We start from the raw sequence: 24,424 nt of genomic DNA on the forward strand, positions 1-24,424 counted from the left end.
AAGCCTTCCCGCCACGGCCTCTGCTCTGCTTGGTCCCTGTGGGGCCCTCGTATAAATGCTGGAATCCTATGCCAATTGTCCTTCTGCGTCAGGTTCTTCCACGGGCACAGTGTCCCCAGGCTCATCCCTGGTGCAGCTTTTGTCACCATTTCGTCCTTTCTAGGTCTGAATAGCATTTCATGACGTGCCCGGCCATCTGCCAAGGGACACCAAGTGGCAACCACCTTTTGGCTGCATCTCATGAATAACGCAACGAGGAACACGGATGGACACGTGTCTGAGCCCCTTTCAGTTTTGTGGGGATCCAGCCTAACTATGAAGAAACACAGCAGATGCTCAGAAAGGCTACGCTTTGGACCTCCTCTAGCCAAAGTGAGGAGCAGCGCCCGGCGCGGGCTTCGTGGCTGGGATCCAGGGGCCTCGGGTCCCTGTTCCGGCTCCGTGTGGCCCTTTGTGGCCTCCTCCTGCCCCCCACTGCACTCCTGCCCTGCAAGACCCTCGACCTGAGGCCGAGGCTCGCTCAGGGGACCCCCTAGCCCAGGAAGGGGCGCAAAGGAGCGACTCAAGAAATATCTAAAAGGTCCACCAACGAGGAAAGGATAAAGGAACCTGGCAAATGCACACAGAAGAACGGGAGCCATGGCAGGCCATCAGCGCTGGACACGGACTCGCCGCAGCCCAGAGGAGGCTAGAAAACATTACGCTCAAGGGCATAAGATAGACGGCAGGGCCACACTCGGTAGGAGTCCATTTCAACGAAACGTCTAGAACTGGCAAATCCACGGAGACAGAGAGCAGACGGGTGGCCGCCAGGGGCTGGGCCGCAGGGCGCAGGGGTTTCCTTCTGGGCGCCGAACGTGTTCTGGAAATAGATGGCGGTGGTGACTAGTGACCGGTGGCCCCGCACACCCTAAGCGGGTGGACTGTAGGGCAGGGGCATTTTATCTCAACAAGCTGTTATGTTAAGAAAGAAAGGAGGAGGCTGCTGGTAGAAATGCATCGAAAAGAACCCACTGTGCCCATGAGCGCTCACCTGCCAGCTTTATAGCTGGAGGCAGCGGAGGCCCAGATGCCACACTCAGGTCCTGGGTTCTTGTGCCCTGCCCCCACCCCAGTGCTGTGAGGCCATGTAAGCAGCCCCCTCACTGCCCAGCAAGGACACCCAGGGGTGACAGATCAGCTGGAGGAAACCCTGGCAGTTTCCTCTCTGCAGCCTCCCATTTTTTTTTTTTTTTCCTTTTTGGCAGTGCCTGCGGCCTGTGGGAGTTCCCAGGCCAGGGATCAAAGCCACGCCACAGCAGCAATCAGAGCCATTGCAGTAACAACGCTGGATCCTTAACCCGCTGAGCCACCAGGGAACTCCTGCAGCCTACCATTAGCCCAGGCTCATCTTCCTGGTGGGACAGCCCCACTGGAGGGTCGCAGCTGGCCCCCCCATGGCGCCTGCCCTATCTCTGCCCCTCCTGCCCCGCTGGGCCACCTTTTCTCAGGAGTGAATGGGGAGGGAGGCTGTGAAATCGGGGAGGGCTGGGGTTCCATCCTCTTCTGCACGGGGCTGTGATTTACCCCAAAAATAATACAGGGGTTTCTCAGAAAACTAAAAATAGGAGTTCCCATCGTGGTGCAGTGGTTAACGAATCCGACTGGGAACCATGAGGTTTTGTGTTCGATCCCTGCCCTTGCTCAGTGGGTTAAGGATCCGGCATTGCCATGAGCTGTGGTGTGCGTCACAGATGCAGATCGGATCCCGTGTTGCTGTGACTCCGGCGTAGGCCGGTGGTTACAGCTCCGATTCGACCCCTAGCCTGGGAACCTCCATATGTCATGGGAGCGGCCCAAGAAAAGACAAAAAGACAAAAAACAAACAAACAAAAAAAACAAACCTAAAAATAGAACTACCAAATGACCAAACAATTCTATTCCTGGGTATGTATCTGAAAAACAAAACAAAAAACAAAAACAACAAGCCCCACAAAACCTAATTCAAAAAGATACATCCACTCCAATGTTCACAGCAGTATTATTTACAACTGCCAATTTATGAAAGCAAGCTAAGTGTCCATCCACAGATGAATGGATGAAGAAGATGTGACACACACACACACACACCCCCACAAAAGGAATACAACTCAGCCATTACAAAAGAGTGAAATGTTGCAGCAAGGATGGACTTGGAGGGCACTATGCTGAGTGAAATACGTCAGAAAGAGAGAGACATACAGAATGATGCCGCATGTGGAATCTAAAAAATACAACTGGGAGTTCCCATTGTGGCAGAGTGAGTGTGGTGGTGCGGTGGGTTGGGGATCTGGGGTTGCCCCAGTTGTGGCATAGGCCGCAGCTGTGACTAATGACTTGATTCCCGGCCCGGGAGCTTCCACACACCGAGAGTGCAGCCCCCCCCCCAAAAGGACAAGCTAATGGTTACCAGTGGCGAAAGGAAGGGAGAAGGGCAATACAGGGGTAGCGGATTAAGATGTATGTACACTATTAGGTACAAAATAAGCTAAAAGGATGTATCGTACAACAGGGCCAATATTTGATAATAACTATAGAGTATAACTTTTAAAAACTGTGACTCACTATACAGTACGCCTATATCGTAAAATATTACACATTAATTATACTTCACTCTTTTTAAAATGGCCATAAACAGCAACAGCAGAAAACGATCTGGGGGTCTTAGTGGACCAGGACTACAACAAATATCAAGTGCCTATTATCACCCAGTAACAAACCGAAAGAAGACACTATAGGCTTGAGATCAATCTGAGTGAAAACGGGTGGCACATAGGAATATGAAGTTCACATATTCAAATGTTTATTAGCAAAAACATCAAGGCAGCTTCACAGCAGCCCCAAGGAACCCAGTCTTGGACAGCAGTTCAGGATTTTTTGTATATGTATCACAAACCTCTTTTTTTTTTTTTGTATTTTTAGGGCCACACTCGCGGCACATGGAGGTTCCCGGGCTATGGGTCTAACCGGAGCTACAGCTGCTGGCCTACACCACAGCCACAGCCATGCCAGATCCGAGCTGCGTCTGTGACCTACACCACAGCTCACGGCAGCGCCGGAACCTTAACCCACTGAGTGAGGCCAGGGCTCGAACCTGCAAGGTCATGGTTCCCAGTCGGGATTTGTTTCCGCTGAACCACGACAGGAACTCCACAAACCTCTTTTACAAAGACGGGGGAGTTCCCCTTGTGGTGCAGGGGAAAGGAATCTGACTAGGAACCATGAGGTTTCGGGTTCAAGCCCTGGCCTCACTCAGTGGGTTAAGGATCCGGTGCTGCCGTGAGCTGTGGTGTAGGTCACAGACGCAGCTCGGATCCGGCAGGGCTGTGGTGTAGGCCAGCAGCTGTAGCTCCGATTAGACCCATAGCCCGGGAAGCTCCATGTGCCACGAGTGTGGCCCTAAAAATACAAGAGACAAAAAAAAAAAAAAAAAAGAAGACAAAACTCTCTCCCTAAAAATTAAAAAAAAAAAATACACAAGATAACAGACACAAGCAAATAAATCTGGACTATTTGGGGGGTTTATTTATCAAAGGACCCTTAGGTTTCTTGGTGAGACTACCTTAGTCTAAAGAAAACTTCGCATTTAATCATGTTATTTCTGAACTGAGCTGTTTAACAAAGAAGTTCTGGGTTCCATGACCAGGGAAGGGTGAGGAAGAGGGTTTTTTTTCCCATGATCAAAGGCCGAGTTCTGAACAGCTGGTCTCCATCAGGGAGACGGGGTGCCGTTTCTCCGCAGGGCTTTGAAACAGGATCTCTTCCCATTTACTGGGTTCCGCTCCTCCTCGTGTCCCCGTTAGCCAACCCAGGCCACCACAAACTCCCCATAAATGTCACCAGGGACCTTCCCGTTCCCTTCTAAAGATGGAAACACTGAATATAAACGACCGGATTTTGCAAATGCGGGCAGGCAGGGATCGAGGCACGAATTTAAAAAGCGCCCACGGCTCATCTCATCAATGAGGAATTCCAAGTCGAATTACACTTCGCACTTTGTACAGAGCAGGAAGCCTCTCCCCAGTCCGACCAGGAACCGGGAGGCCAGAAATCTGAGACTTTGCCCTCTGGCCTGAAACCCAGGCTTCGGAGATGCAGCACAAAGAAAGGCGGGATTTGCCGGTGAAGGGGCCGCCTCTTCACCCGCCCCCCCCCCGCGGGGACCCGAAACGAAACTGCAGCTGCAATTGCAACGAAACTGCAGTTGCTCGGCTTCTGCGCGTGGAGACGCCGGGAGGAGGGGCGGCCCAGGAGGGGGTTCCCACGACCCCGCTCAATCGGCTGGACCTGGGAGGGGACGCAGCAGGAGAGCGCCCACCCCCGTCCGAATCTATTCATTCAGGGCCCTGAGGCGCCCCAAAGTCGGGGGGGGGTCCCCCACATTGACTGCCTGCCCTTTCCTCTCGCCAAACCCGTTAAAGCAAACCTCTATTGTCCAGGAAGGAATCTCAAGAAGGTCTTGGCTTCTGCCAACACGGTTTCCATGGGCCTCGGTCGACGGAGTCAAACCTGGACCGCAGCCAGCTCTCAGCCCGCGGCCCCCTCACCCTGGGGAAGAGGCCCCCCTCTGCTGCTTCATTTCCAGCCCGCCTCCTCACCTCCTCCTCCTGCTCGGCTGCTCACCCCGCCCGGCGGCCTAAAGAGACATCAACCTTCGGCCGGAGCAGGTTCCAACCTGCACGCCGCCGCCGCCGCCACCGCCACCACCACCACCACCACCGCGGCCGCCGTCCTATTCACTTCCTAAAGAGCCGCTTCCAGGAGTTTCCTTGTGGTGCAGTGGGTGAAGGATCCAGCGCTGTCCCTGCAGCGGCTCAGGTCGCTGCTGTGGTTCGAGTTCAATCCCCCGCCCAGGAACTTCCACCAGCCACGGGGCTCGGACCGCCCCCCCCCCAAAAAAAAAGCAGCTTGCGGAACTTATGCTGCAGCAAGGGCCAGGGATGAGGCCTCCGACTTCCTGTGTCAAGGGATTTATCTTTTATTTCTGTTCTACCGCCCACTCGCCTGAAGGATCAGGGAAGGAGGCCCCAAGCAGCCCCCTCCCCTCCGGAACCTTCCAGCACGATGGCCCCAGACCCCAAGGCAAACCCAAGATCCAGCCCCGGCCGGCCCGCCCACCGCGTCCGAGGCGGCCAAAGAGATTCCGTTAGTTCTTGGCAAATGTTTGCAAAGTTAGAAAAAGAAAAAAGATTCTCCTCCTTGGATGGGTGGAAACTGGCCATTTGTCACAGGGTGGAATTTCCTCTTATCAGGGATGTCCCCTAAGGGGAGGGCCAGGATCTTCCTCCCCCAGCCCCTCCCCAGCCCTCTCTCCTATCTGCAGGACTGTCAGTGGATACACACCAGAGCTCCCTGGTGAACCGGGGGCGGGACTGGGGGCGCTGGGGGCTCCTCCTCCCACAACTGATGAGATCATTTAAAATAACAAGAACTAGACAGGGGTCTCTGGGGTGCCAGGGGGCGTCCCCAGGCCAGGAGCGAAGTGGGAAAAGAGCTTTCCCCCCAAAGCTATCAGGCACTTCCTCTCAGGTCAGGCTCCGCGGGATGCTGCCTAAGGCCCCCCGCCCCGTGCCCCCTGCCCAGTCACAGAGGGGGTGCGGCTGAAGGCAGGGCCAGGGAAGGGCCACCCAGGGACCCAGGAAGTCCTGGGCAGGACGGAAGCCTGGCCAACGACCCTGGGAGGGAGAAGACACCTTGGGCCGCAGGCTGGAGGGTCCGGGGAGGCCGGGGGAGGAAGGAAGGGTCAGCAGCTGCGGACCACTGAGAATCATGTCGCCCACCCACTGGCATCTCCAGCTCCAGGCTGATGGGCGCTGGCAGAGCTGGCGTCATCCTCCTCACTCCCCTCCGGGTTCTGCTCAGGAGGGCAGGCGGTCAGGGAGCAGCGGGCCCACAGCCTCGAAGCCCCCAAGGCCTCTACCACAGCTCCCTCCTCCTCGTCCACTCTGCAGACAGCCCGCCTGGTCTGGGCCCCTGCCGCCGGGCGGCTCAGAGCCCTGACTGACCGAGACACCCCAGGGCTCCCCGCCCCACGCAACCTCAGCCCTGCTTGCCCACGAGAGCCCCTCGGCAGAGCGGAGGAGGCAGAGCGGAGGAGCCAGAGCAGGCCCGTGAAAGCTTGGGACACGGCCCGAGGCTTCCCGGTGCAGGACCTGGGACTTGAAATGCTCTCTGCAGTGAGCAAGGGGGTGGAGGGCCCGTGTGAGCATCTGGGAGACACAAACCCCGTCTCCCCCAGGATCCCCCAGGAAAAGCAGCGTGTGCGGATAGACGGGTGTCACCCCCGGGACATTGCTCGGCGGGGGGGAGACGCTGGCTGCGGGGAGGGGGCGCACACACCCCTGAGCCTTGTGCTGGGTTGGACACCAGAGGGACGCCGGCAGGGCCCCTCTTCCGGCACTCCTGCAGGCTTGCGCTCTGGCCTGAAGCTCTGACCAGATGGAGCCGCCGTGCTCTGACGAGCATGGCACAAAGGGGTCACCCTGGCCCCGAGCCCAGGGATGGAGCCCCTGATGGCCCAGCTTTCCCTCTGCTGATTCTCCTCCTCTGTCTCAGCCACCTCGCTGAGTCTTCCCCAACCCACAGACGCAGGCCTGGTCCCTGGCTGGACATTCTCCCCAGGGACTTCGCCCATCCCTGGGCCATCAAATGCCAACCTCAGTCCAGTGCCAACCTGACCGTTCCCTCGAGTCCATCATGACTCAGCAGAGATGTCCCACCGTGCCAGGCCCCCTGCCCAGGACTGGGTATCTGTGGCCTCTGCCCTAGTGAAGTCTGGTTGTCTCCCACCAAACATGCCCCAAACGGCGCTCTGGAGCTTGAACCCGCCCCCCACCCCCCATGAGGAACTGCGTCTCCCTCCATCCAGTTACTACAGCTAGAAATCCAGGGTCCTCCTTCCATCACCTGAATGCACACATCCATCCCGAAGCCCTAGCGATTCAAATCTAATACAATCTGCAGGCAGTAGCCTTGCCTCCCATGCCCATGGCTCCCACAATCCAAGCCACCACCACGAACTGCCCTCCACAGCCCATCCGTCTCAAAGCACCAGGAAGGCCTGTTGAAAACAAATTAATCACATCACTTCCCTGCTTGAAACCCTGACGACTCTCCCCCTGCTCCCGGGATAACCCAAGATCCCCAGGCCCTAGAATCCCAGGGCTGGCACCCTGTTCCGTTCCAGACTCCCTGTGTGACCCCGAGCAAGTACCTTAATCTCGCTGTGCCTCAATTTTCCTATGCGTAAAATGGGATAATAACACTCGTCTTGTGCAGTGAGGACCGAACAAGCTATGTACAAAGGAGAGAACAGTGCCTGGCCCCGTAAATGCATTTGTTAATTAAATGCAAGCCAATGCCCAGCTCTCCAGTTTCGATATAAGTAACATCCCGTCTCCCTGGCTCCTTCCAGAAGACACAAGGCTCCGGAGAGGTCCTCCCCGGGCTGCTCTCGGGGACTCCCCCTTGGGCCCCATGGTTCCCTCCCCAGAGGCCCTGCTCACAACTTCGGATTTCACCTTCCTTTGTTGAATGTCTGGCTCTGTCTCCTTTGCTGTCACAAAACCTTACACATGGAAGTGGCCAGTTAAGATGCTGGAGGAAGGAAGGAAGGAGGAAGGAAAGGTGAGATCACTGCCCGCCTCTCTTCCCGGAGCATCACGGGCCACGGCTCCGGGTCCATCCAGATGACGCCTCTCCAGCTCTGGCCCGCCTGCCAGCATCCTTTCCCACGGGCTCCTTGGCTTTCGGCTTTCGGCTTCCAGTGTGTAGCAGCATGTGAATGAGATGTGAACGATTTCCGGTTTCCATCCTCCTTCTGGAGCCACAAAGCACCTCGGCAGAAGGATGGATGGACTTCCTGGGACAGCCCCTGCCCGTTCAGGAAATTTTGCTCAGGAAATGGTCAGTGGGGGGATGGGGGCGCCCACCGGGGCAGGGAAACTGGGCGGCCCGTAGCCCCTACCGGCTTCCTCATCTACCCCTAACAGGGGCTTGGAGCCGTGGGGTCTCTGCCAGAAGCACAAATGTGAAGCTTGAGGCAGACAGAGCTGGCACAGCCAGCAGGCGGGGGGCTCGGGTCTGAACACCTGGGCCCACCCTGGGCTCCGTGCCAGCTCTGACACCCCAGCCACGCCACGGCTGGGCCGGCCAGTGCCACGGCAAGGAGTGGGTCCCCTACACGGGGTGACCAGGCCGCCAGTCCCTAGGTGTCCATTAATCTGCTGTCCAGCAGTTAAATGGAACATAGCACCAGCCCCAACTGCAGAGGGATTGGGTCAACTAGCAAAGGGAATTTAATCAGGACAGGAGCAGGGGCTCTGCGGAAGTCCCCAAACCGACACGGTCCCAGCCCCCTGGAACCTGGCCAGGAACACAAGGGGCCCGGCTGCCCTGCGCACAGCACTTTACAGTTTACAAAACGCTCAGATTTGCTTTGTCGGGATCTGCGTCTTCACGTCCTTCCTAAGAGTCTACACTTCCGGCGGTAATGAGCTGCGACTTTTGAAATCAGACCAAAATAACAAGAACGACAGAAGCTACACGTTCTTCTATAACTTGAGACGAAAGCAAGTTCACAGAGGAAGCACACCAGTCCCTGAGGTCTCCCACACTTGCTGGGACCCAGCCTGCCCCCTATCGCCCGCAAACGGACTCCAACCCAGCCCCTCGCCCCCCACCCCCAACAGGGGACCTACTGTGGTTGAAAATGCCTGGCGTCTTCCACCGGTCGGGCCGAAGTCGGCACAGAACCTGCAGGCCCCCGACGGGACGGTGGGAGCCTGTTCCCTCCTGGGTCTCTCTAGCCAGCAGCTCTGCGATGGAGCCACATTCATATGGTAATTTCTGCCTGGCGAGGAGCAGAGGTCCCTCCGGATGCTGCCGGTGGGGAGGGCTGGGAGGAGGAAGGACCGGGCTGACCGCTCTGCCCTCCCCAGCGCACTCCTGCCTGCGATGCTGAGTGGACACAGCAGGACAGCCTGCGAGGCCAGACTCAGGCTGCTGGGGGGGAGCGGGCGTCCAGATGTGTTAGGGGTGGGCCTTTGCGGGATGCGCTTGTGCGGAGGTTTAAATGACACATCGCTCTACGGCTGGGATGCAGGGAACAGTCCAGAAACGCTGCAGCATGGGGGACCTGTGGCCGTCCCCCCGACCCCCATCCCAGGGGCAGCCCCTTGAATTTCCACCTCCCAGGAAGGAAACACCTCCCCCAGCCCCCAGCCCCCTGGGGTGGGAGGGGGTGCATCCTCTCCACCACTTTCCCCCTGGCGGTGCGGTTCGCCAAACCCACCCTCCTTCCACCCACTTCCTCTCGCAGAGCAGCGAGTTCACCGCTGCGCGCTTCCCCGTTCCCGGGAGAGGACACACAGTCCTTCCATTTCCCCTTTCTGCCTTGTTTGGAGGCCCGCGCCGGCAAAGGAAGCTAGAAGTCAGAGACAGGACCCAGCTGCAGACCCAAAAAACCCCTCTGCGCCTCGCCTCCACCCCCGACTCCCCGCGTCCTGCATTGATGCCACCTGGAGTGACCCAGTCCCAGTGAGCTGGGCCCGGGACTCACAGTGAAACAAAAGGACCCCCAGCAAATTGCACAGCGACTCAGATTTGAGATGTGCTATTCAAGATGCTCACAGCCACTGGGGGCAAGGGCCCCAGGGACCAATCGCACACCCTGACCCAGTGCTGGAGAGTCAAGCTTTCCCACGCACCCCTGCAATCCCCCAAGAGAATGAAAACGCACGTCCACACCCGACCTGGACACCATTGTTCACTGTGACATGCTTCCCAAGAGCGGCAAAGTGGACACAGCCCAAATGCCCATCAGCCCCTCGAGGCGTAGACAAACAGCAGTAAAGTGGAATACTATACAGGTGTAAAGAGGAACGGACCGTGGACGCAGTTCACAGGGATGAACCTTGAAAACGCTGTGCTACGTGAAAGAAGCCAGACGAAAAATGCCACCTAGTGTGTGACTCCACTGATATGAAATACCAGGAACAGGCATGTTCACAGACACAGACAGCAGATTCCTGGCTGCTGGGGGCTGGGGGCTCGGAGCAGGGAGTTGGGACTGGAAAGCAACGGCTAGGAGAAACAGGTGCTCTTTGAGGGGGAGGGGGCATGAAAAATCTTCCAGAATTAGTAATGATGGTTGCCTAACTGAATATATGTAAAACCACTGCACTTTAAAAGTGGATCTTCTGCAATGTGCATTCTATGTCGATAAAGCCATTTCCAACAACGAGAAGGCTGCTGGCTGTGAGCTCCCCAGGAACCAGAGCAAGGACTGTGTCCTTCTGGTCCACTCTGCCCCCTGGACCAATCCAGCATCTGGCCTCCACGGAACTCCCTATCAATTCTTCAGCCCCACATGGGGGTGGGATTCTCAGCCGGGTGACTCTGCTGACTTATAAGGACTCAACAGGAATTTTTATAAAGGGTCCTGAGTGCCCTGGGCTGGAAACCAGTCAGTCACAGAATGACCTGGGAGCAGCCCCCTTGAAATCTGAAAGGAAGGACAAGTGGCAATTTAAAAAAAAAGCCCCTCAGCAGTCAGGAAGGTTGAACTGGCTCATCCCAGGTCTCTGGGCAGACGAGACAGAGGGGAAAACTGTGCTTCTGTCCCAAGACACCTGCTCAGACCCCTTCCAGTGCCTGAGCCAGCAGGGTGCAGCCACCCGCAGCAGCGGCAGGACCCAGGCCTGGCGGACACCTGCGGCCCCGCTTGACCAGACTCCCCAGTGCAGGTCCAGAGGAAGTGATGGAGGGAGCCAAGCTGCTGGGGGGCAGCCACTGGATTTCCTGGGCCCCCCCAAACCCACTAGAGGCCGAAGTCCTCTCCCTCCCCCCATCCCAAACCCTAAGGACGCCCAACAAGCCACAACCAGAGAACTTACTTTTACAGGGTGGCAAGGCCCCAGAGAGAGGGGGCCTCTGGGCTGCTCAAGGTTTAATGATGATTTTAGCTCCGGGGGCCCGTGGGTGATGGGAATCGGCTTTCTACTCTCCAGCGAGCCTTGGAGAGGCCCCTGGTGGGCTGGGAGGAGTCTGAGGAGGAGCCAGCTCAGGGGGTCTGCCTCCCCTCCACCCAACCCACAAACACCCCAGCCCTCGAGGGGCCGCCCCCATCCCTGACTCACCCAGCTCCCCCCACCACGAACTGGCAGCAGACTGAGTGCAGAAACCAGGGTGCACGCAGAGGTCACGGCCCCCCATCCCTCTGTGACCCAGGGCGGGCCTGGCCCTTCAGCAGAGAGGATGCCCCCAAAGCACTGCTGGATGAAGGCACGAGGGGGTGACCAGGGACAGGGAGGGCGGAGGGCACACAGGCAGGAGCCGCCCAGGTCCACTGTGAGCCCCGGAGGAGGCAGGGGAGGCAAGACGGAAAAAGACAGCTGAGGGACTTGGTGCCAGACGAGCAGGAAGCAGGAAGCAGACATCTGCTGAGGGGTGCCGTGTGGGGGCGGCCCTCATGGAGGAGCAATCTGAGGAGCAGGCCCCACATCTGCCCCCCCCCAATCGGGGCACGTGACCACACGTGGCCCAAGCCCCTTTCTCTGCCCGAGGCCACTGCGCCCTCACCTGTGGCTCTGGGGACAGGGTGGACGGCAAGTGGCCAGAGTCCAGAGAGGACAGGAAAGGCCCCTTCCCACCTGTCCTCAGCACCTCAAGGCAGCAGGTGACACATCGGAGGTCCCTCTGCTTTCCCAATTTTTAAACAACTACCCGCAAACCAACGCAAAACGAGAGCCCTTTGAAAAGCTGTTCTTCTTCCCGTGAGGAAGCGTTTGGAAAGATACCTTTTTGCCACGGATGCGTTGACCCATCGGTCCCCACTGCCGCGGCCCCCACCTGTCACGTGGGGAGGGAAGGCCGCCCCACCAGCAGTGATGGACAGCACGCCAATGAAATTCCCCGACGTGGAGACTGGGGAGCCCGGGCCCGGGCCCAGAGTACCCTGTGGTCGGAGGACGGCGCCAGTCGTGGGGTTCCGGGCCTGGCAGGCAGACTGCAAAGCCACTGCGGTGACCAGCGGTTTGCAAAGTGGCTGCGGTGCCCCCGCTCTGCGCTCTCTGTCACCGCAGGGCCAGGGTGAGCGAGGCCACCGCTCCCCTTGGGGTGGCTGTGACACCCCGTCCTGGCTCTCTGCACCCTCTGGCCCCCACCAGCCCCCGAGCAACTGTCAACAGCAATTCTCCCTTTGACTCAACGGGGCGGCCTCTGTCCAACCCACTGTTCGTCTCCCGGGCCCACAACTGACCCCAGGCAACAGGCGGCTCTCTCTCCGTCCCCGGCAGACAAGGGACAAAAGACTGGAGCCCTGTCCTCACTCCCCTGGCACACCAGGGTGTGTGGCGGGCCCAGGATCGCCTGGTCCAGTCCCCTGCCCAGGAGAATGTATTTAAGTCACCGAAGAAATGCTGCTCCTTTCTCTTTATTGAAAATAGATAACTTTTTGTTTGTTTGTTAAAAAAAAAAGGTCCAGTGGGAGCTCATGTGAAGAACGCAAGACAAATGTCAGTTCTTACGAGGCCCCTCGATCCTGTCTCACGGAAACGACGGAGCATTCGGAGAAAAGATGAAACGCTGTGGTCACACGGGGCCGCCTCTGCGGCCACTCTGACAGTGACCAGCGGGCACCTCGGACATCCAGGACGCCACAAAGACCAGGAGATCCCAACCCACCCGGGTGCGGGGTCTAGGGAAGGACACATAGGCAGGACACACCTGCCGTGGGGCGTCCTCCACGCAGGACTGCGACTCACTTTCCTGCTCCCGGTTAAACCTCAGCGAGTGACAGGCCCTTGGACCAGGCCCGGGAGACGAGATACGAGATAAGGAGCTGCGGGGCGGGAGGAGGTGCGGGCACATTCCACCAGGGATACCAGCAAGGACGCTGCGCCACAGCCCGTGGGGCACCGGGCACTCGGCGCCTGGCACTCGCAGAGCAGGGCAGGGGCTGGCCCCCCCTCCAAGCGACGCGGGCCCCGGAGAGGGTGCTGTGGGCCAGGTGCAAAGGGACAGAGCTAGGGTGCCACCGAGGCTGGTGGCCCTCCCTCCCGAGGACCAGCGGGGGTCAGTGTTGGCGCCAGAACCCCAAGCCGGGCTTCCAAGGGCAGCGTGGGTGCCCAGGGGCTGACAAATCACAGAGGGTGTGGTGTGTCCCTCATTCCCAGCTTCAGGGCAGCGACGAGAAACCTGGCCCCTCTGCTGAGATGCAGCTGCTAAGCCCAGATTAAAAGGTTTAAAAATGGCAATGAGGCTGGACCAGCCAGGAAGAGGGGAGTGGGCAGAGGGGTTCACCTTCACCTGTCCCCTCCCCCAAACCAAGACCAGCCCCGCACCCCAGACGCCCACTGGGAGGAAGAGATCCCTGGAGCTGATTATAACCCTGCTCTGAGGGTGGATGGGGCTCGGGCCCCCACAGAGTCAGCATCAGAGCTCCCCGGCCAGTGGTAATTAAAGAGAAGAGAGTGGCAGGTTGGAACCCCACCACCCACCCACACCCTAGGGTGGGCTGTTCCACCCGCAGTTCCACCAGCCCCGAACTAGCCTCCCCGTGGCCCGCTGTGGGGTGGGGAGGCTGGAGGGCTTCCCAGGAGGGGCAAGACGCCATCCGGCTGTGATGGGACACCCCCCCCCACCTTCTCTGGGCCCCAGGCTGACCTGCAGGGCCACGGCCTCAGGAGCTGCTGGGAAGGCATTACGAGGCTCCACTGAGCCTCTGAGGACAGGTCCCTACCTGTCCCAGGAGACAGCCCGGCACTCCACAAACAAATCAAAGCCTGGTGCTGGAAGGTAGGCGTCTGGGAAGGGAGTCCCAGCCACGGGCTATGACTTCTACTAGAAGCATCTTCCCCAGGAACCAGCTATGGGGAGCTGGGCCCCAGGATCCTCAGCACCAGCCCATAGCCAACCCCACATCTTTCTGGCACCCGGTGGCATCAGTGACCAAAGCCAAGGTTGAGGGGCGGGGATGCTTGGAGAGGGATGGGCGGGAACAGCAGGTGTGGGAGGCTGAACTTCACTGCAGAGAGCCCCGGCCAGGGATGCAGGGCAGACAGCAAGTATCTGTCCCCACCCCTACATGCTAAAATAAAGTCATCCTGGAGTTCCCTTGTGGTACAGAGGGTTAAGGGTCTGGGATTGTCATTCCAGGAGCCTGGGTTGCTGCTGTGGAGTGGGTTCCACCCCTGGCCTGGGAACTTCCCACATGCCGCAGGCGTGGCCATAAACAAACAACCCTACAAGCAAATAAATACAAGGAAAATAAAGTCATCCTTCTCAGACAAGGCCAGCAGGAGAGGGTGGGAGCTCTGAGCTGACGGCGCTATGCGAAAGCCGACCCAAGAGTGAAGCGTGCAGGGGGTGCCTGGCTTCCTTACAAAGCCTGGAGACCTCCGACCCCGCAGGAAGCCGGGTGCTGCGCTGGGCTGGTGGGGGGCCGCCTAAGGACAGGGTCTCCCCTTCCTGCCAATGCATCTTGGTCCCTGGCAAACACGCCTCTTTCCTGCAAAGCCGCCCTATCTGACAAGCGCAGCTCAGGCTGGCGGTGTCACAACAGGAAGCAGGGAGGACACGGTGGCAGGGGAAGCTGAGAGGGGGTGGGGAGGCAAGTCAGCCCGGGGTCCTGGTGGCCCAAGTGAGTTCAGGGCTTCTGGGGGGGAAGGCCCTTGTGCCCAGCGCCGGGCAGTGGACCTGGCGCTCTGGAAACGACCCCAGGGGCCCTGCAAGGCTAATGACAGTGCTGGCCACGTTCTGCCTGTGACTGCCCCCTTCCCTCGGAACAGGGCTCTGCCTGCTCCATCTCCGAGTGCCCACATGCAGGCGGGACTGGTCATCACCAAGTCACAGTGCCAGCCACAAGGAGCAGAGGCCGGCGGAAGTACACCCACACCAGTAGGCCCAGGAGTCCTGCAGGTGCCGCGACACGGAAGTGACAGAGGCAGTGGGGAAGGACAGGATGGGTGGGTGAGGGTCAGTGACCACGCGGGTCCCCCGAGACGGTGTAAAAAGAGGTCAGCCGCATCACAACCCAGAAGAGACCCATGAGAGACCCCGTCTTTCCAAAGAGGCCTCGGATGGATGCTGGCTCCCCACCCCCAAAGGGTTAAACCAACTGGTTCTTCTTCCTGGTTCCTGAAAAGGAGCCCCAGGGTTGCAAAGAGAGTTGACAATTCTGTAAACACCCCTGGGGCTCCGAAGTCTCAAGGCAAAAGGGTGATGAATGAAGGAGGGAAACGCACACAACTAAGAGGGACCCACAAGAGGTTACGGGCCTCCGCTCCCTTCTCCCGAGAGGCTTTTCCACGTGGGCTCCAAACTGAATTCCAACCAGGGTGCTGTCCCCGCGGCCAGAACCCCGCTGTATGGACTGCGGCACATTTTCCTCCAGGAAAGGAATTTCGAACTTCTCTTGGGGGAGCAGAGATGCATTCCCGAACCCCTGCCAAAAATGCCAGCAGACTGCAGGGCCGAGGAAACGGAGGGGACGAGGACGAAGGCCTGCAGCCTGGAAGCTGGGTCGACCCCCAGGGGACATCTGGGATGAAGCTTCAGAGCAGATGGCACTGTCCATGAAGCCCTCGGCCTCCAGCTTGGACGCCTGGGCGGACGTGCTGGGCGCTGGAGTCTGGGGGTGCTCCCCAGCGCCTCGAAGGCATGTCTCCCAGTGCCTCCTTCTCACCCCTGCACACCCGCCCCGCTCCATCTGCTAGCAAAGCACATGCATTCCAGCGCCCCCCCCCAAACCCGCTCCCAGGAACGTCCTGCACACCCCAAAACACCTCTCAGGAATCCAACAGGCACAAACTCCCCAGATCACAACGCCAGCCACGAGCTCAGATTCCAGCACAGCCACTGCCTGTGGATACGAACGAATCTCCAGCCTGTCGTGGAGCCGCCTGCCCCTAAGGGCTGACAATCTGTATCTGTCCGCACTTCCTCCCCGTCCTCCGGGAAATCAGGGAAGCCCCTGGCGAAAGGGAAATCGGCTCCTAGAAACTCCGGCCAAGGAGGCCTTACCCACTCGGGTAGCTGGCCAGAGATTCACAAAGCCGCGGCCGGGACACACAAAGCCCTTCTCTTCTGCTCCGCGGCTGAAAATCTGGGCCCCGCGTGGAGACCGAGCTCTCGCCGCCCCTCTCCGGGGACCCGGGGACAGTCCCGCCGGCTGGGGGGACCAGGCCCCGGGGGCCCCAGGGAGGCGCCGCGCCCAGCCTGGCCGGGGTGGGGCTGCCCGGCGGCCAGGCCACCTGAAGGCCCCCGGGAAGCGGCGCCAGGTAGGAAGGGACAAAGGGAGCGAGGACTCACCCAGCAGCGGAGTCGGGCTGCGCCGGCCGCCTGAGAGCGCGGCCCGCCCACCGGGTCACATGGCTCGGCGCCGAGCAGAGGATCAAAGGGGCTTTGTGGCCGAGGAACAAGGAGCCTCCCGGAGCGCGGGCAGAGGTAGGAGGGATGGCGACCGCCACGGCCCGCAGAGGGAGGGAGGCTCTCGGGGGTCGCAGCTCGCGGGGGAGGGCGGCGAGGGAAGGGGCGCCCCGGCAACCACCCCCGTCCGGGTGCCTAAGAGACACCAAGGATTTCCCAGGGCAGCAGGAGGCACCCCCAAAGGAAAGTGGCATGGCCTCTGGCCGGGGAAGAGAGCGAGGGAGAGGCTCACCTGGAAGTCCTGCCAGGCCGCCCTCCCCACCCCACCCCCGCCTGCCCTCCCGCCGGCTGCAGCAGCGCAGGGTGATGCCAAGAATCTGACGCTCGCTGCCCGCGGGCACCTCTCTCCCCCCGCAGCCCCGCCCCCTCCCTCTTTGCCAGTTGCACCCCCACCCGTCCTGACCCTGAGAGCTCTGGTGACACACCGAGGCTACAGGCCACCCTCTCCCGGGAGTCCAGGCTGCTGGCAGCCAGGGGTGAGGGTGGACAGGACCCAGAAGGGAGAGGAGGGGACAGGCATGGGCTGGGGAGGGGGCGGGGTGCCGGCTCGCGCAGGGCTCTTCTTCCCCAGCCTCTGACCTCTGACTCCCACTGATTCCGCTCCTGCTTCTCCAGCCCCTGAGGGCCTGGGAATGGGAGTCACGGAGTCTCCTCCTCACTCCCCTCCCTGCAGGCCCCTGGGAAGTGCAGGGACCCCTGGGGGGACGGGCTAGGTGGTCCCCAGAGGAGGGATGGCTGGGAACTACCCAGCAGGGGCTGGGCCTGGACGCTGGGATGGGCCAGACCCAGCCTGTGCCACGACCTCTGACCCCGAGAGAGTGAGTCACTCCCAGGCACAGGCGGGGCCAAACTTGACCCCCAGAGGAGGAGAGAGTTCCTGGGGCCAGTGTGGGGTCTTCCTGGGCCGGAGAGCAGTTAGTTCAAGTGCCAAAGAGCATGAGTGACAGCTGGAGCCCTGGGAGTGCTGTCCGGGGTCCGTGTCCATCCTCCTGCTTTCAGGAGGAGGGACCCCCCCCCAGCCCAGCCCCCACGGGCCAGCCCACGCCCACAGTTTCCCAGATCGCCCATGTGGTTGGCGGGCAAGGCCAGGGGCACCCTCCTCACTGGCCACACAGGCAGGCCGACCAGGTCCAAGACCGCGTTCCTCGGCGGCCAGGCCTCCCCCAGGGGCCGCTCCCACTCCCGATGGCCAACTTGCCCCCGCGGCCTCCCAGGTCCGCAAGCTGCCAGAGAGGCTTCAGGGGTGGTGTCCCCCGCCCCTCCCACCCCCACACGAAGGGGCGTGGGGAGCAGCTGCCATCTGTCTCTGGGCGCCTGGCCAGAGCTGGGGGAGCGTCCAGGGGAGGGGTGCACAGCCCCGCCCCCGTCTACATCTCAGGGAAGGAGGCTGTGGTGGATCCAAACATGGGTCCCAGAGTCAAAACCGGACGGGGGCCCCTTCACTCAAACTAGCTTTGGCCCCTCGCTCCACCTCTGCTGGCCTGGACCTTCCCCGTCTGTAAAATGGGCCTCATCAACTCCAGTCACCCAGAATCGGAGCACGACATGTGCCAGGAGCAGCAAGGACGCCGCTCAGAAACTACGCGTCCCCGTCCTCCAAGGAGGTGACTTCCTGGGGTGGAGAGTGGGGAGGGCCCAGCCCCCTGACACCCCGCTCACTTGGCTAAAAGCAGCTCCAAGAACCAGGGACAAAGGAGTCCAGGCTGGGCGTCAGCGTTAATTACTACAGAGCCAAGGATGTGAGCCACAGAGACGCCACCTGGGCTCCCCCGGAACCTCCTTCTAGTCTCTGGCCTCACTTTGTCCCCCCGCTTTCTTGGCCCAGAGCCCACTCCCAAGGCCCACCACCCCTTCCTGGGTACCACGTGGGCAAACCCACCTCCAAACCCACCTCTCACCCTGCCCGCCCCAGATCTCTGGCCCCGGAGGCAGCCTGGGTGCTCTGTACACGTGACAAGCTCTTGTCACTGACAGAGGCCCCCAGCACACCGGAGAGGGAATCCCTGCACCTGGCAAGCCCCCCAGTCCAGGGGCTTTTCCAATACAGGGCACCTGCCCCCTGGCACTGTCTGGTGTCTGATGCTCAGCACACACTCAGCAAAAACAGAGAGAGGCCTGATATCTCAGCAGCTGCTCACCTAACCTTTCAGCAAAAAATACCTTTTTTTGTCCACACCCACAACATGTGGAAGTTCCCAGGCCAGGGATAGAACCTGCGCCCCAGAAGAAACCTGAGCCTCTTCAGTGACAACACTGGGTCCTTAACCCACTCAGCCACCAGGGAACTCCTCGTTTTAAAGTTCCGGAGTTCCCATCGTGGCTCAGTCGTTAATGAACCATGAGGTTGCAGGTTCGATCTCTGGCCTCGCTCAGTAGGTTAAGGATCCGGCGTTGCCGTGAGCTGTGGTGTAGGTCGAAGACTGCTCAGATCTGGCGTAGCTGTGGCTGTGGGGTAGGTCGGCAGCTGCAGCTTGGATTAGACCCCTAGCCTGGGAACCTCCATGTGCCGCAGGTGCAGCCCTAGAAAAGACAAAAAGACAAATTATATGAAGTTCCTAGGAGCCACAGTACAGAGAAACAGGTAACGTTAATATTCATGCACCCTAACCTAAGAGCTAAAATAAAGTATTATCAACTCGACATGGGATCGATGTAAAAATGTTTGTGATGCTTTGCATTTTTTTCCTTCTGCACCAAGTCTTTGAGACCCAGGGTGCGTCGTACACGTATGGCACCTCTCGGGTGGGACGGGACATGTTTCCAGGGGTCCATGGCCACACCCACACGTGGCCGGGGCGACTGTCCGGGACCGTGCGCCTCTCAACCGGCTCAACTGCACCCCGAGATCACACCAGATCCTTGGAGGACAGTTCATTTGGAACCTTGTCAGCCCCATGCGTGCAGCCCCACGGGGACGGGAAGGGACACCCTCCTGCATCTACTGGAGATACTGTTGCGGCCGCTGACTCCTGTACCACAGTGTCCCCTTTCTGGGGACACAGCAGGGACACTTCTCAGATTCCACTATCAGAAAGAGCAGAGTTGCTCCTAAGAAATCACTGTGCTGGGAGTTCCCGTCGTGGCTCGGCGGAAACGCATCTGACCGGCATCCATGAGGACACAGGTTTGATTCTGGCCTCACTCGGTGGGCTAAGGATCTGGCGTTGCCGTGACCTGTGGTGAAGGCCGGCGGCTACAGCTCCAATTTGACCTCTAGCCTGGGAACCTCCATATGCCACAAGTGCGGCCCTAAAAGACACAAAAAAAAAAAAGAAGAAAGAAAGAAGGAAAGCACATTGCCAGACACGTGCTGAGCTTTGGTCACATGGTTCCAAGATGCTAGTTCGGCGACTGCCAACCCAACCCTTGCTGGTGTTCTCTCTGGGGCTCATGTATTCAGGGCCAGGATGAACCCTTGACTCGAAGACAGTGGCTCCAGGAACTTCCCCAGCAGCACGGAGCCAGGAACCCTTTCTGACACCCAGGCGACTGCAACTCCTGCCCCCTGAGCGGAGCACCTGGGCGCGGGCCTCCTAGGCGTCCGCCACGTGCCCCGCGCGCCTCTGTTTATCGACTTCAAAGCCACACGGCACTGATTAAAAAACAGTCTATAGAGACAGAAAGCGGTGGCTGCCAAGGCGGGGGGATGCAGTGCGACTGCTTCACGGACGTGGGGTTTCCTTTCCATGTGATGAAAAGGTTCTGGAGGTGAACATAGCGGTGATGGTTGTGCAACCATGTGCATGTGTTTGCGGTAGATTAAAGAAGAGAGAATTTAACGGGTCCCTTTTTTCCCTGGAGCCCATTTGCTTTCCTGTTGTCCACCTTAAAACCAGAAGGGCCCTGGGACAAACAGCGAGCCGGGTGGGAGACGGGATCACACCCCCTCCTCCTGGAGCCTGTGAGTGGCACCTTGAGGGCAGGGCGGTGATGAAGGACTGAGATGCAGAGGGCACCCTGTGATCTGGGGGGACCCCAAATGTAACCACAGGGTCCTTGGGGGAGGGATGCAGAGGGAAGCTTGAAGAACTCAGAGAGAGGGACTGCAGGATGATGGAGGCAGGGTGGTGGAGTGAGGCGGCCGCAAGCCAAGGGACACCAGCAGCCACCAGGGGCTGGAGGAAGCGAGGACAGATCCCCCCCTGGAGCCTCTAGACGGAGCCAGCCCTGTTGACAACTTTACCTAGCCCAGCGACCCCGATTTCAGCCTGCTGACCCCCGAACTGTCAGAGAATACATCCCTGTGGCTTTGAGCCACTGAGTGTGTGCTAATTTGCTACAGCAGCCATGGAAAATGACACAGCCTCACAGTCTGGAACGTGACCTGTGTAAGTTCGGGGCTTGCTCGCCTTTCTTTCTTTCTTTCTTTCTTTCTTTCTTTCTTTCTTTCTTTCTTTCTTTTTTTCTTTCTTCCTTCCTTCCTTCCTTCCTTCCTTCCTTCTTTCTTTCCACAGTCAGAGCAACACAGGATCCGAACCGTGTCTGCTGCCTAAACCATAGCTCATGGCAATGCCGGATTCTTAGCCCACTGAGTGAGGCCAGGGTTTGCACCTGCATCCTCATGGATACTAGTCGGGTTCATTAACCACTGAGCCACGATGGGAACTCCACTTCGGGGCTTCTTGCACAGATGAAGGGCTGGAAGAGAACTGGCTCCAGGCCGTGCATCTGTGAGCAGCATCCTTCCCAGACCCGAAGGGGCCTACGTCAGATTTGGGGAGGGGCTAGACTCACCCTGGCAAGCGGAGGGAGCCCCCCGGCTGGGCACCAGCTGACATGCAGTGGAGAGGAGGGAGTCCCATCGTGTCCTGACAAGGGCGCTGGGAGTCGTTTCCAACCGCGCCCGAGCGGAGCCCACCCCTCCCTCAGGAGCCCCCAGCAGAAATGGTCGCAGTATTGGGGGGGGGCAGCAGCCCTGGTCAGCTGTCCTGAAGCAACATCCTACTCCGGGAGGCACAGAGGGGCATCAGGCTCCCTCCTCCAGCTGGACTAACTGGGTGCAGAGCCCAGCAGCCTCCAGGGGAGTGGCCAGCCCCGTCCTGCAGGGCCGTGTGTGACGCCCGAGGCGGTGGCGCTAGCATCAGCAGCATCCTCAGAAGAGAGGAAGTGGCTACACAGCATCCTGCCTCCCTCTCTCTCTCATGCACACGCACACGCACTGCCCCCACCCCAGGTCACAGGTCCCGGACGTTTCTCCTGCCAAGCCTGGTTGTGAGCGCAAAGCTCAGCCCTCCTGCCAGCTCCCTTCCCACCCACCCCGCCAGCAAAGCCCCACGGGACGCACCAGATGTTCCTCGCCAAGTGCCAAGAAAAACGTCCTTCCCTCTCCTCTGTGGGCAGGTCGCTGGGCTCCCGCACAGGAGGCCGGGGGAAGGGCCGGGCCGTTGCAGTGTGGGTCTGGGGGCTGACCTGGGCAGGGAGCACAGGCAGCCACACGCCCCCAGGGAGCCTCTGCGCCGAGAGGCAGGTGGGCCTCAGAAAGGTGCTGGCGCTCTCACAAGCCCCCACTGTCCCTGGGGGGCCCCCAAAGCCCTGGCGTGAAGACCCAACATGCAGGGGGACGGAGGGGCCCTGCCCCCACAGCGACTGCAGCAGCAGAGCCGTGCTCGTTGCTGTCACACTGGGTTGAGAGCTTGCTTTCTTCCGGTTTCTTTTCAACTCAACCAGGGAGAACGGTCGGCTGCCCTCAGCTCAAAACCGAGGCTGCCTCCCCTTCCTCTGGCCCAGACTCGCTTCCTCTCTGAACATTCAACCTGACCTCCTCACAGTTGGTCTACACTGCGGCTTCTCTCTCCCCAGCACCCACTCACTTCTTCACCTTTGCCGTCTGGCTTCGGACCATTGCACTGCTAAAACCAACCTCCTGGAAAGGTTCTCCTGGTCAACCTCCAGTCCCCCCACTGGAGTGACCTCGGGGGCGGCCTGAGACCTGCGTTAACCACCCCTCCCAGGAGGGCACGTCCCCAGCCACTCTGTCTCCTCGTCCCCCAGGGCAGGGGTTCCGAGCACACGGAGGCCCCGTCTCAGTCTCTTCGGGGAATGGAGCGGCTGGCCTCACCCCCCCCCCACCAGCTTCAGCCGTGACCCCAGGGCCGCCTCTGGTCCTGACCGCCTCCCGCAGCACTTCTCTACCGCGTTCAGTGTTCTTAGGACCCTAGGTCTTCATCCAGGCCCCGCAGTCTCCCAAACCCCATCTAAACCTTCCTGTTAAAAAGTCACTGCCTCGGCGTTCCCGTCGTGGTTCAGCGGTAGCGAACCCAACTAGTGTCCGTGAGGATAGATGCAGGTTCAATCCCTGAACTTGCTCGGAGACGCGGCTCAGATCCTGCGCCACTGTGGTTGTGGTGTAGGCTGGCAGTTACAGCTTCGATTCAACCCCTAGCCTAGGAATGTCCATATGCTGCAGGTGTGGCCCTAAAAAGCAAAAAAAAAAAAAAAAAGTCACTTCCTCCAGGAGGCCCTCCAGATGTCCCTCCATCAGATGTGACCACCACCCCCATGTTGTGCTTCCCGCCTCACACCCTGACCTGGTGCACTTGCCTGGCTGACTTACTCACCCCCTCCCGGTCGCCTAGGAAGCAGCCCTGATAAATATTTGTGGGACTCAGTGGCAGGAAAGCCCCATTTCCTCCTTTCTAAGAAGAACTCCCCCCGCCCCCACTGTCAGGTGGCATCTTCCCCTTGCAGGCACCTTCAATACACATTTCTTTTTCCTCTGGCGAAGCTCTCATTAAATCAACAATGTGTCAGAAAGTATTTGATGACATCTTAACTCATCTGCAGCCAACTGTGTTATTCTGCACGTGGGACACCATGTAGCTGAGCGGTAGCCCTGGGCACGCGTCCAAGCCCACTGACCCCCATCCTCCTCCCAGAATCCTCAGCACCAGCAGCAACACAACCAGACCCTTGACGTGTGTCTGGCCCCATGAGCGGTGTCGCCCAGGGGAGGGCTCTCCGGGTGTCAGGCGCGAGGGCCGCCAGGTGGGGGCGCTCCAGGTCGGCATTAGGTGCCAAGCTCCCGACCTCATCCTTCGCTGAAATAATGCCCCAAACAGAAGCTTAACAGCTAAGACGGTAAATTTTGGGTCAAACAATAAAAGCTTTGGTACTCTGAGGGAGGACTAAGGCTCTGACTCGGAGTGTGGGCGGCTGTGAGCGAGGAGGGGGTCCGCGGAAAAGGGGGTGTTGGCTTGGCTCCTGCAAAGAGGTTCTCAATTCTGGTGGCCCATTACCATTCTAAGGGGCGCTTCTAGGAAATTCGGGTGCCCGGGCCCCACCCTAGCGATTCCGATGGAACTAATCTAGGAGGTGGTGATGTTTAAACATTTCTCAGGGGCCTCCAGTGGGGGCCTGGGTGTAGAACTACGGGTTAGGAAGGACGGGCACACACACGCCCCTGAGATCTGGCGAGCTCTCGGGTATCATCTGAGAGCTGGGTGTGCTCCAGAGACACACGGGGCGGGGGTGGGGGGTAAGAGGGTCAACCATGCCCTCAGCAGAGCTCTGGGCCATTTTTGTTTGTTTGTTTGTTTCTTCTTTGTTGTTGTTGTTGTTTGCTTTTTAGGGCCACGCCTGCAGCATATGGAAGTCCCCCCGCTAGGGTACACTGGGAGCTGCAGCTGCTCCACAGCCATAGCAATGCCAGATCCACAGCTCACAGCAACACTGGATCCTTAAGCCACTGAGTGAGGCCAGGGATCGAACCCTCATCCTCATAGATACCAGTCGGGTTCCTTACCTCTGAGCCACGATGGGAACTCCCAGGCTTGGCCTTTTTATTGAGGGTCTCCCCAGAGCCCACCGCCTGGGTGGGCCTGGGAGGAGAGCAGAACATCTAGAACGGGGTCGGGGACTCTCCCTCCACCCACACTAAAGAGGCATCTGGGCCCCCAATTCTTACACACCGCTGAGTCACATTTCTCTGTGAACGCCCTTAAGCATGTGATTCACTCCGTCTTTTCTCTCGCCACTGGGG

General features: G+C 59.4%; 1 protein-coding gene across 9 annotated transcripts in view; it reads right to left on the reverse strand.

Moving 5' to 3' along the window:
• SEPTIN9 (septin 9) overlaps positions 1 to 24,424 on the reverse strand; it is a 153,009-nt gene that overhangs the window by 16,609 nt on the left and 111,976 nt on the right. The window contains exon 1 of one of the 9 annotated variants that reach the window (XM_047757130.1): positions 21,731 to 21,872. The exons of 4 other annotated variants lie outside the window; for them this stretch is intronic. The gene's annotated coding sequence lies outside the window, so the exon portion shown is untranslated. Of the gene's footprint in view, positions 1 to 4,616; positions 4,680 to 8,717; positions 8,833 to 16,329; positions 16,622 to 21,180; positions 21,384 to 21,730; positions 21,873 to 24,424 lie in introns of those variants that run through there. 4 more of the 9 variants (XM_047757129.1, XM_047757125.1, XM_047757128.1 and 1 more) reach the window with 4 other exon arrangements.

This window comes from Phacochoerus africanus, chromosome 14, assembly GCF_016906955.1.
Source record: "Phacochoerus africanus isolate WHEZ1 chromosome 14, ROS_Pafr_v1, whole genome shotgun sequence".
Taxonomy (NCBI): Eukaryota; Metazoa; Chordata; class Mammalia; order Artiodactyla; family Suidae; genus Phacochoerus; species Phacochoerus africanus.